Genomic DNA, 12,552 nt, shown 5'->3' on the forward strand with positions numbered 1-12,552 from the left:
GAAAGAAAAATACTACACTAGAGAAAGAAGAATACTACACTAGAGAAAGAAGAATACTAGACTGGAGAAAGAAGAATACTACACTAGAGAAAGAAGAAAGAAGAATACTAGAGAAAGAAGAATACTAGACTAGAGAAAGAAGTATACTAGAGAAAGAAGAATACTACACTAGAGAAAGAAGAATACTAGAGAAAGGAGAATACTACACTAGAGAAAGAAGAAAGGAGAATACTAGAGAAAGAAGAATACTAGACTAGAGAAAGAAGAATACGAATACTAGAGAAAGGAATTGAGAAAGAGGAATACTAGAGAAAGAAAGAAGAATACTAGACTAGAGAAAGAAGAATACTAGACTAGAGAAAGAAGAATACGAATACTAGAGAAAGGAATTGAGAAAGAGGAATACTAGAGAAAGAAAGAAGAATACTAGACTAGAGAAAGAAGAATACTAGAGAAAGAAGAATACTAGAAAAAGAAGAATACTAGAGAAAGAAGAATACTAGAGAAAGAAGAATACTACACTAGAGAAAGAAGAAGAAGAATACTAGAGAAAGAAGAATACTAGAGAAAGAAGAATACTAGAGAAAGAAAAATACTACACTAGAGAAAGAAGAATACTACACTAGAGAAAGAAGAATACTAGACTGGAGAAAGAAGAATACTACACTAGAGAAAGAAGAAAGAAGAATACTAGAGAAAGAAGAATACTAGACTAGAGAAAGAAGAATACTAGAGAAAGAAGAATACTAGACTAGAGAAAGAAGAATACTAGAGAAAGAAGAATACTAGACTAGAGAAAGAAGAATACTAGAGAAAGAAGAATACTAGAAAAAGAAGAATACTAGAGAAAGAAGAATACTAGAAAAAGAAGAATACTAGAGAAAGAAGAATACTACACTAGAGAAAGAAGAAAGAAGAATACTAGAGAAAGAAGAATACTAGAGAAAGAAGAATACTAGAGAAAGAAAAATACTAGACTAGAGAAAGAAGAATACTACACTAGAGAAAGAAGAATACTAGACTGGAGAAAGAAGAATACTACACTAGAGAAAGAAGAAGAAGAATACTAGAGAAAGAAGAATACTACACTAGAGAAAGAAGAAAGAAGAATACTAGAGAAAGAAGAATACTAGACTAGAGAAAGAAGAATACTAGAGAAAGAAGAATACTAGAGAAAGAAGAATACTAGAGAAAGAAGAATACTAGAGAAAGGAGAATACTAGAGAAAGGAGAATACTAGAGAAAGAAGAATACTAGAGATAGAACGAAAGAAGAATAAAATACTAGAGAAATAAGAATACTAGACTAGAGATAGAAGAATACTAGAGAAAGGAGAATACTAGAGAAAGAAGAATTCTAGAGAAGGAGAATACTAGAGAAAGAAGAATACTACACTAGAGAAAGAAGAATACTAGAGGAAGAAGAATACTAGAGATAGAACGAAAGAAGAATAAAATACTAGAGAAATAAGAATACTAGACTAGAGATAGAAGAATACTAGTTAAAGAAAGAGAGAAGAATACTAGAGATAGAAGAATACAAGACTAGAGAAAGAAAAATACTAGACTAGAGAACGAAGAATACGAATACTAGAGAAAGGAATAAAGAAAGAGGAATACTAGAGAAAGAAAGAATACTACACTAGAGAAAGAAGAAGAAGAATACTACACTAGAGAAAGAAGAATACTAGACTAGAGAAAGAGAATACTAGACTAGAGAAAGAGAATACTAGAGAAAGAGAATACTAGAGAAAGAAGAATACTACACTAGAGAAAGAAGAATACTACACTAGAGAAAGAAGAATACTAGAGAAAGAAGAATACTAGACTAGAGAAAGAATAATACTACACTAGAGAAAGAAAAAAGAAGAATACTAGAGAAAGAAGAATACTAGAGAAAGAAGAATACTAGAGAAAGGAGAATACTAGAGAAAGAAGAATTCTAGAGAAGGAGAATACTAGAGAAAGAAGAATACTAGAGAAAGAAGACTACTACACTAGAGAAAGAAGAATACTAGAGAAAGAAGAATACTAGAGAAAGAAGAATACTAGAGAAAGGAGAACAAGAGAAAGGAGAATACTAGAGAAAGAAGAATACTAGAGAAAGAAGAATACTACACTAGAGAAAGAAGAATACTAGAGAAGAAGAATACTAGAGATAGAACGAAAGAAGAATAAAATACTAGAGAAATAAGAATACTAGACTAGAGATAGAAGAATACTAGTTAAAGAAAGAAAGAAGAATACTAGAGAAAGAAGAATACAAGACTAGAGAAAGAAAAATACTAGACTAGAGAACGAAGAATACTGGAGAAAGAAGAATACTAGAGAAAGGAGAAAGAAGAATACTAGAGAAAGAAGAATACTATACTAGAGAAAGAAGATTGAAGAATACTAGAGAAAGAAGAATACAAGACTAGAGAGAGAAGAATATCAGAGAAAGAAGAATACTAGACTGGAGAAAGAAGAATACTAGAGAGAGAGAAAGAAAGAAGAATATAGAGAAAGAAGAATACGAATACTAGAGAAAGGAGAATACTAGAGAAAGAAGAAAGATGATTACTAGAGAAAGAGAGAAGAGTACTAGAGAAAGGAGAAAGAAGAATACTAGAGGAAGAAGAATACTAGAGGAAGAAAGAAGAATACTAGACTAGAGAAAGAAGAATACTAGAGAAAGAAGAATACTACACTAGAGAAAGAAGAATACGGAAAGAAGAATACGAATACTAGAGAAAGGAGAAAGAAGAATACTAGAGAAGAAGAATACTAGACTGGAGAAAGAAGAATACTAGAGAAGAAGAGAAGAATACTAGAAAGAAAGAAGAGTACTAGACTGGAGAAAGAAGAATACTAGAGAGAGAGAAAGAAGAATACTAGAGAAGAAAGAAGAATACTAGAGAGAGAAAGAAGAGTACTAGAGAAAGAAGAATACTAGAGGTAGAAGAATACTAGAGATAGAACGAAAGAAGAATACATGACTAGAGAATAAGAATACTAGACTAGAGTTAGAAGAATACTAGTTAAGGAAAGAAAGAAGAATACTAGAGAAAGAAGAATACTAGACTGCAGAGAGAGGAATACTGGACTGCAGAGAGAAGAATACTAGAGAGAGAAAGAAAGAAGAATACTAGAGAGAGAAAGAAAGAAGAATACTAGAGAAAGAAGAATACAAGACTAGAGAAAGAAAAATACTAGAGAAAGAAGAATACTAGAGAAGAAGAATACTAGAGAAAGGAGAACAAGAGAAAGGAGAATACTAGAGAAAGAAGAATACTAGAGAAAGAAGAATACTACACTAGAGAAAGAAGAATACTAGAGAAGAAGAATACTAGAGATAGAACGAAAGAAGAATAAAATACTAGAGAAATAAGAATACTAGACTAGAGATAGAAGAATACTAGTTAAAGAAAGAAAGAAGAATACTAGAGAAAGAAGAATACAAGACTAGAGAAAGAAAAATACTAGACTAGAGAACGAAGAATACTGGAGAAAGAAGAATACTAGAGAAAGGAGAAAGAAGAATACTAGAGAAAGAAGAATACTATACTAGAGAAAGAAGATTGAAGAATACTAGAGAAAGAAGAATACAAGACTAGAGAGAGAAGAATATCAGAGAAAGAAGAATACTAGTGAATGAAGAAAGATGAATACTAGAGAGAGAGAAAGAAAGATAGAAAGAAAGAATAATACTGGACTAGAAAAAGAAGAAAGATGATTACTAGAGAAAGAGAGAAGAGTACTAGAGAAAGGAAGAAAGAAAGAGGAATACTAGAGGAAGAAAGAAGAATACTAGACTAGAGAAAGAAGAATACTAGAGAAAGAAGAATACTACACTAGAGAAAGAAGAATACGGAAAGAAGAATACGAATACTAGAGAAAGGAAGAAAGAAAGATTACTTGAGAAAGAAGAGTACTAGACTGGAGAAAGAAGAATACTAGAGAAGAAGAGAAGAATACTAGAAAGAAAGAAGAGTACTAGACTGGAGAAAGAAGAATACTAGAGAAAGAGAGAAGAATACTAGAAAGCAAGAAGAATACTAGAGAGAGAAAGAAGAGTACTAGAGAAAGAAGAATACTAGAGGTAGAAGAATACTAGAGATAGAACGAAAGAAGAATACATGACTAGAGAAATAAGAATACTAGACTAGAGTTAGAAGAATACTAGTTAAGGAAAGAAAGAAGAATACTAGAGAAAGAAGAATACTAGACTGCAGAGAGAGGAATACTGGACTGCAGAGAGAAGAATACTAGAGAGAGAAAGAAAGAAGAATACTAGAGAGAGAAAGAAAGAAGAATACTAGAGAAAGAAGAATACAAGACTAGAGAAAGAAAAATACTAGACTAGAGAACGAAGAATACTGAAGAAAGAAGAATACTAGAGAAAGAAAAATAAAGAAGAAAAATGAATACGAGAGAAAGATGGAAAGAAAGAATAATACTGGACTAGAGAAAGAAGAAAGATGATTACTAGAGAAAGAGAGACGAATACTAGAGAAAGGAAGAAAGAAAGAAGAATACTAGACTAGAGAAAGAATAAGGCTACACTAGAGAAAGAAGAAAGAAGAATACTAGAGAAAGAAAAATACTAGACTAGAGAAAGAAGAATTCTACACTAGAGAAAGAAGAAAGAAGAATTCTAGAGAAAGGAGAAAGAAGAATACTAGAGAAAGGAGAAAGAAGAATACTAGAGAAAGGAGAAAGAAGAATACTAGAGAAAGGAGAAAGAAGAATACTAGAGAAAGGAGAAAGAAGAATACTAGACTAGAGAAAGAAGAAAGAAGAATACTAGAGAAAGAAGAATACTAGAGAAAGAAGAATACTAGAGAAAGGAGAATACTAGAGAAAGAAGAATACTAGACTAGAGATAGAAGAATACTAGAGAAAGAAGAATACTAGACCGCAGAGAGAGGAATACTGGACTGCAGAGAGAAGAATACTAGAGAGAGAAAGAAAGAAGAATACTAGAGAGAGAAAGAAAGAAGAATACAAGACTAGAGAAAGAAAAATACTAGACTAGAGAACGAAGAATACTGGAGAAAGAAGAATACTAGACTAGAGAGAGAAGAATATCAGAGAAAGAAGAATACTAGTGAAAGAAGAAAGATGAATACTAGAGAAAGAAAGAAAGAAAGAATAATACTGGACTAGAGAAAGAAGAAAGATGATCACTAGAGAAAGAGAGAAGAATAGCCTACTAGAGAAAGGAAGAAAGAAAGAGGAATACTAGAGAAAGAATGAAGAATAATAGACTAGAGAAAGAAGAATATTAGAGAAGTGAAAAGAAAGATAATAAAGAAAGAAAAAGGGTTATTACTAGAGATGTGAAGAATTATGAAAAATGATGGAAAGAAGTTATAGTAATGTTAGTTCATCTGTGCTGACCTTGGATAAGGTGATTCATGTAAATTACATAATATATAAATAAATATATATGTAATAAACATAATAAATGTAATAAGCATAATATGTTTTACTGCAGTAAACATTTATACTATTTAATAACAATTACTACTTGCTTCTCTGTAATCTATTATTTTTCCCTCTGTCACAATTTTCAATTACATTATAATATATTTTTTATAAATTAGTACACACAGTACTAATTCATGATTGCACACACAGCCATGAATATTTTTGATATACATTAATAAATTGGAGGATTCAGGAAGAATAATTGATTATTATTTATTATGATTGTGTCAGTTATACGAAATTCCAATTCTATTTCAACCGCTGTAAATGACTTGATCAAGTCGACGTCAGATTCTTTCCTTGGTTCTATCAGATGACATCACTTTACAGCGGTTATATTTGATTGGAGTGTGTCACAAGAAATCCAGAGAAGTCATCTGACTATAGTGAGGTCCACGTTATAATGACAGTATTTGATCAACTTTGGTTATGCTAACCTTGTCTGTCATTTGACAAAGCCGGTGGTACTGTCATTTTCTAGGTCCACAACGATGTCAATTATGTTTTTGACAGTGTGGAAATATAATTAATAGATGCAGAGAATCGGCATCGCTATTCTTCTATCTTTATCCACTGCCATTATAACGTGGACCTCACTATAGTGTAGAATCATCAAAGTTATTCACAAAACACTCATGTACACTATATATGCAAATTAGTTTGCTCAGTGCAAGTTTAAACGGAATCTCAGTTTAAACTGGATTAAATCAATGTTAACTTTTGTTTAATATAATGTGATTCATTTTCAGATTAAACCACCAGTTGATTCAACTCCGTTTAAACGGAATCTCAGCTTAAACTGGATTAAATCAATGTTAACTTTTGTTTAATGCTATTTATTTTGAGATTAAACCACCAGTTGGTTCAACTCCGTTTAAACGGAATCTCAGCTTTAACTGGATTAAATCAATGTTAACTTTTGTTTAATAATATATAATGTGATTCATTTTGAGATTAAACCACCAGTTGATTCAACTCCGTTTAAACGGAATCTCAGCTTAAACTGTATTAAATCAATGTTAACTTTTGTTTAATATAATGCGATTCATTTTGAGATTAAACCACCAGTTGATTCAACTCCGTTCAAACGGAATCTCAACTTAATACTGGATTAAATCAACGTTAACTTTCGTTTGATATATTGTGATTCATTTTGAGATTAAACCACCAGCTGATTCAACTCAGTTTAAACGGAATCTCAGATTGAACTGGATTGAATCAATGTTAACTTTCGTTTGTTATATTGTGATTCATTTTGAGATTAAACCACCAGTTGATTCAACTAATTTTAGCTTTCACTGTGCAAACAACACACTACTCTAGTTGCACAAAAACGAGTTAAATTCTAATCTTGATTAATTTCAGGAGAACCAATCAGAAAAACCTTATTTCCGAAAAACCTTCTCTTATTCTTGTGGAATTTATCACAATGATCAAAATTTAACCGTCTCTGTGCAACGGGGCCTTTGTGGTTCGGAATTCATCTGAATAACAGTAGTTTGTCCAATTAGACAGTGGAATGGTTGCATGAGTTGATTCTGTATTCTCACAATTTCGTCAATTTTCAGGTTTACAATCATTTTAATTTACAATTAGGTTTACAATTACTTGTAATAAATATCACCTACCATCAAATTTCAGTTTGAAATAATTATTATTCATACCTTTCCTTGGTCTATATATTTGTAGTACAGTAATTCTGAATATATCTCTCACTTTACAGATAAAAATTAATGAGAAATTGCATCAATTCAAATGCTGATTAATGAATTATTTGGATGTTCGTTCAATAATAATCTCTCACTTTCATAAAAACTCAGATCAAATTCTTCATTCTTCATTTAATAAAGTGAATTCCAATACAGTTATGAGTTTCAAACAGATTCATGAAAAATAGGACAATAAAATTGCAAAACAATCAGGAATCATCAATATTTATTGAATCTCTCCCACCAATCACAGCCCAAAGGATAAAGGAATTGACTGTAAAGATGCTACAATTTTCACGCAATTAATAATAAAATTTTCATTGTAAATGCAATCTGTTAACTGTAGACTATTCTATTAGTGGAAATTGTAACACTTTTACTGTTATAGATTCTATTTGAAACTCATTACCGTTATTTGAAAGATCCTGTACTTTGTAACAAATTTGTTACAAATTTATTACTCAAGTATAGTGACTTCATGTCACAAATATAGTGAGGTCCACGTTACAATGACAGTGAAGAAAGATAGGAAAACAATGTTGCCAATCCTTTGTCTTGTCAATGCTTTCTATAGACGATAGCTGATACAGGTTTATTGATGTAATATTAACTGTTTATTCTAGTTTAAAATAATCAATTATACTTTATTAAGCAAGAAATTATATATTTCAATAATTTCATAATGAATTTTCATAATCAAGATGTAATATTTTGTCAATTAATTATTAATTCTACATTGTTTGAAGACGATCTGGCAACAGAGCAAAGCAGAAAGAGATAGCGCTATCCGCTTTGTTGAATGATAGACAAGGACAGCAATACCATTGCTAAACAAACACTGCCATTATAACGTGGACCTCACCATAGATTACCCAGGTTTTTCACATCTCACAAAACAATTTTTTGAAACTTAATGATTTCGCTTGTTCTGCAGTGCATTTGTAGTAACAATCTTATAGAAAAATCAACACCAAACTCTAAACCCGGTTGCACAACAGCCCGTTAAATTGTAATCGTGTTCAAGTTCTCGAGAACCAGATCAGAGAAGACGTTTTTGAAAAGAGGGCTTCTCTGATTGGTTCTCGTGGAATTAATCACGGTTAAAATTTAACCGGATTTTGTGCAACCGGCACTAAGTTCTCTAAATTACATAAAAACTCAAACATAACATTTCTTTAACAGAGATAATTTTATTGTAATCAAATTTATACAGTAATGCATTTCAAACAGTTTCATAGAAAGTAGATCAATAATAATTTATGCAAAACAACCAGAAATAATCAATATATTTATTCTTCACATACAATATAACCGCAGGATAAAGGAGTTTACAGTAAAAATGTTACAATATTCACTGTGACAATAGTAGGCCCTATTGACATTGTAACAAAATCTTGCAATGTATTTAGCAAATTTGACATTTATCAATGGAAACTGTAACACTTTTACTGTTCTAGAATCGATTTGAAACTCATTACTGTATTTAGAATTGAAATTTAGGAGACCCAAGTAATTATATTATTGAGATCCATTGAGATGAAAGAATACATTTTCAAAAGTATTGGTATTTGTGAAAACCTGAGTACTAAAACTATAGTGAGGTCCACGTTATAATGGCAGTGGAAAAAGATAGAAGAACAACGTTGCCGATCCTCTGTCTTGTCAATGTCTCCTATAGACGGTAGCTGATACAGGTTTATTGATGTAATATTAACTGTTCATTCTCTTCTAAAATGATGAATTATATTTTATCAAACAAGAAATTATATTTTTCAATGATTTCATAATCAAGAATAAATATTTTGTCAATTAAATATTAATTCTGTATTGTTAAAGAACGATCTGGCAACAGAGCAAAGCGAGAAAGAGATAGCCCTAACCGCTTTGTTGAATGATAGACAAGGATAGCAATACAATTGCTATTCAAACAATGCCATTATAACGTGGACCTCACTTTAGCTTTCATTATATGCCACTATTAACATCAAACCTCAATTTATCAAAACATGTTTCTTGGAAACTCATTGAGAAATTTTTGTGAATAAATAAATTATAGAAAGAATTTGTGAAACTTTGTCACTTGTTCTTGTATTGTGCATCTTTTCACCAATGTACATATCACCATCATAGACTAAGTGAAGAAATTAGGTAAGTAACTTGGTTCTGATTCTAAGATCTGTGGTAACTTACACCACGTTCTGTGACATAATCCATATTAAAATTAATGTATCTTTCCTTGTTGCTGTGAAGATGATATTGTGTATACACCCATATTGGATGTAAACGACGTGATATTGTCAAAACCACTGATTTGTCAAAACAATTTGAGATTTAAAATTCTGGTTTTGACAATATAACTTCGTTTACATGAAATACAGATGTATCTCCTTAGTAGAAACGTCGTTCTGCAGTATTCCTCCTGAGTAGGTAGGCCTACTTCTCCTCCAAACGTACAAAAATCAAGTCACTTTCTGAATCCTCCAATAATTATTACAATTTCAGAAACACTAAAGTTTCCAATAAAATCTTCCATTATAACTAATAAAAGCTATGAATCACCCTATATCAATGTAGAGCTCCAGATAAGAGAGTAGATGAATTAGTAAGAAATAGTGGAAGATAGATTCTACATAGATTGGTGAGAAACGTAAAAAGAACAGATAATACTAGTGTTAATAAGCAAGAAGTTATCAGCAATCAAAATCAACTCACAGCGTTTACACCTTATAAGATAACTCCAAAAATCAGCAAACAGCTAGAAGAATCCTCAGCAAAGAAGCAGCATAAGATGATGAAGAAGGAGACGATGAATCAGCTGATGAAGACGATGAAGAAGAAGCAGCTGATGAAGACGAAGAAGGAGAAGAAGCAGCAGAAGACGTAGCTGAAGATGAAGATAGAGAAGGCGAAGTTGTAGCAGAAGCCGAAGAAGTTGCAGTACAACTGCAAAAAAAAACAAAAACAAATTATTATTATTTCTGCGAAAACCTAATAAATTGCAATATTATAACAATAATCTATTTAACCTAAAATGAATATGAATAGTGTAAAAATTTTATCCTATGTTTGGTTTTGAAGCATCTAAATTTAAAAATCCTCTTTGTGAAAATAATTAAGGCTGTGCAAAGGCTGAAAATGAACTTTCTACTCGTGATATTTTTTTCAAACTTGATTTTCAAAGACTTTTTCATGTCACTGTCCAATATCAAAATCGGAAAAATTTAGGTATGAGAATTTCCTCTTTGTGAGAAAATGCTTGTGTTTTTCGATTTGTATATCATCAAGCTATCAAAATCAAAAAATTCTCAGGAAAACATTTCTGTTCTGATCATTACTTTTTGAGATATGAGCGCCTAAAGTTTAATTTTTTGGGACAGAACATTTCAAATTCGGTAAGAGATAAATCCATAAGATTTATAGGATAGAGATTCTTCGTGGTATTGTTGATCTATTAAAACAAAAATTTTCTGAAAATATCAATTTTTAAGATAGTTATTCAATTTACTAAAAATAACCAAATATAACTTTTAGTTTAGTTGTTTTTTGTAAATTGAATAACTTTTTCAAAAATTGATATTCTCAGAATTTTTTTTTTACTAGATTAACAATACCATGAAGAATCCATCCTCTAAATCTCATGAATTTATCTCTTACCGAATTTGAGATGTTCTGTCCCAAAAATTCAAACTTCAGGCGCTCATATCTCAAAAAGTATTCGGAAAAAAATGTATTCCTGAGAAAACTTTTTCATTTTGATAGCTTGATAATATACAAATCGAAAAACTTGGGAAAATATCACGAGTAGAAAGTTTATTTTTAACCTTTGCACAGTCTTAAAAACTGAAAATTTTGTGAAGTAAACAACTACAAGACTTTCCTATGAGTAACCATAGAGAAAAATAGCGTTAGTAAATATCCCATGGTATAGGGCGTTTATGTCGCAACTTTTACTGTTAACTCTAGCCAATTACTGTCGATATCTACTGTTTTGTTGGGTGAGAGTGTATGAACGGCACACAATATGAGAGACTACCAGCGTCACACTGCTTCACGAGATAGAACTACGTGGACTATCGGCTTGAGATATTAGTTAAAGTTGTGACATAAACGCCCTAAGCCATGGCATATCTACTAAAATGCTATTGTTTCTCTATGGTTATACGGAGTGAAACACTTCGCCCGAGTTCAACTCATTCAGTTAAATTAACTCACACACCCGGTTGCACAGAAGTCTGTTAAATTTTAATCATGATCAAATGCCACAAGAACGAATTAGAGAAGAATTTTAGGAGGAAGGTTCTATGATTGGATCTCGTGGAATTTAATCACGGTTTTAGAATGTAACAGGCTTTTGTGCAACTGGGCATCAGTACGTAAAGTTTGGTAAGAATACACATAATGACAAGTACATTACGATTGATGATTACACATACATAATTGGTAAGTACAACACATAGCCTAATTATCAGAATCCCACATCATTACAAAATGTTGATATGAGTTGTGTACTTATAAGTTTGAAGTGAATTTCTACTGTATTAATGATAAATTATAGTGTCAAGTTAAATATTGATAGTTATATCTAATAGGATATTTTGTTGATATTCTGTATTTTTTATTGCTGCTGTAAACAATAAAACTTGAACTTGAATTATATTATGCCACCTATTCATAATAATTGATTACATTTAGTTTGTTAGCCAGATTATGTTTTATGTGATGTTAGCTGGAATATCGAATAGAATATCATCTCCAGAATTGTACCAAAAATATTACAAGGAAACATTTGTTTGAAGCACAAGAGTTTCGGAATCATAGAGCATACTTTTTGCGTTCAAGCTTCAATAAAAGAGTTAAATTATTTAGAGGTGCTTATAAGAGAAGTGCAATGATTATTTAATACAAATTTTAGGGAATACAATTCGGAGAAACTTGTATCAATAAAAGAAATGAAAACCTTAACAAACTTTATTTGACGGACTTCTAAATAAAAGATCCTTTTTCAAAATCTGCATTCAGCACTTGTCAAATATTAATTCTTGAATAACTCAAGATTTTTGTCTTCCAATTTTATTAAGCGGTTTAAACTCATTAACATTTTCTTATGACGGGTGCTTTCAATTATTTTGTTGAGATTAGCCGTTAATTATAGCCTGAGAAATTTGACGGGTTCTTTCTGAAATATTCTGTAAAAATGAATAGTTGAAAATACTAACCTGGAACAATTTTCTGAAGTCTGCCAAATTTGAAAGCTTTCAACTCCTTGCATCTCATCACCATCTGAAACAAACATTCGAGATTATAAATCAACAATTTAATTCAATCAATAAATTCAGATAGATTTCAGATATAATAATATAGATTTTGTTTCA

This window comes from Nilaparvata lugens, chromosome 13, assembly GCF_014356525.2.
Source record: "Nilaparvata lugens isolate BPH chromosome 13, ASM1435652v1, whole genome shotgun sequence".
NCBI lineage: Eukaryota > Metazoa > Arthropoda > Insecta > Hemiptera > Delphacidae > Nilaparvata > Nilaparvata lugens.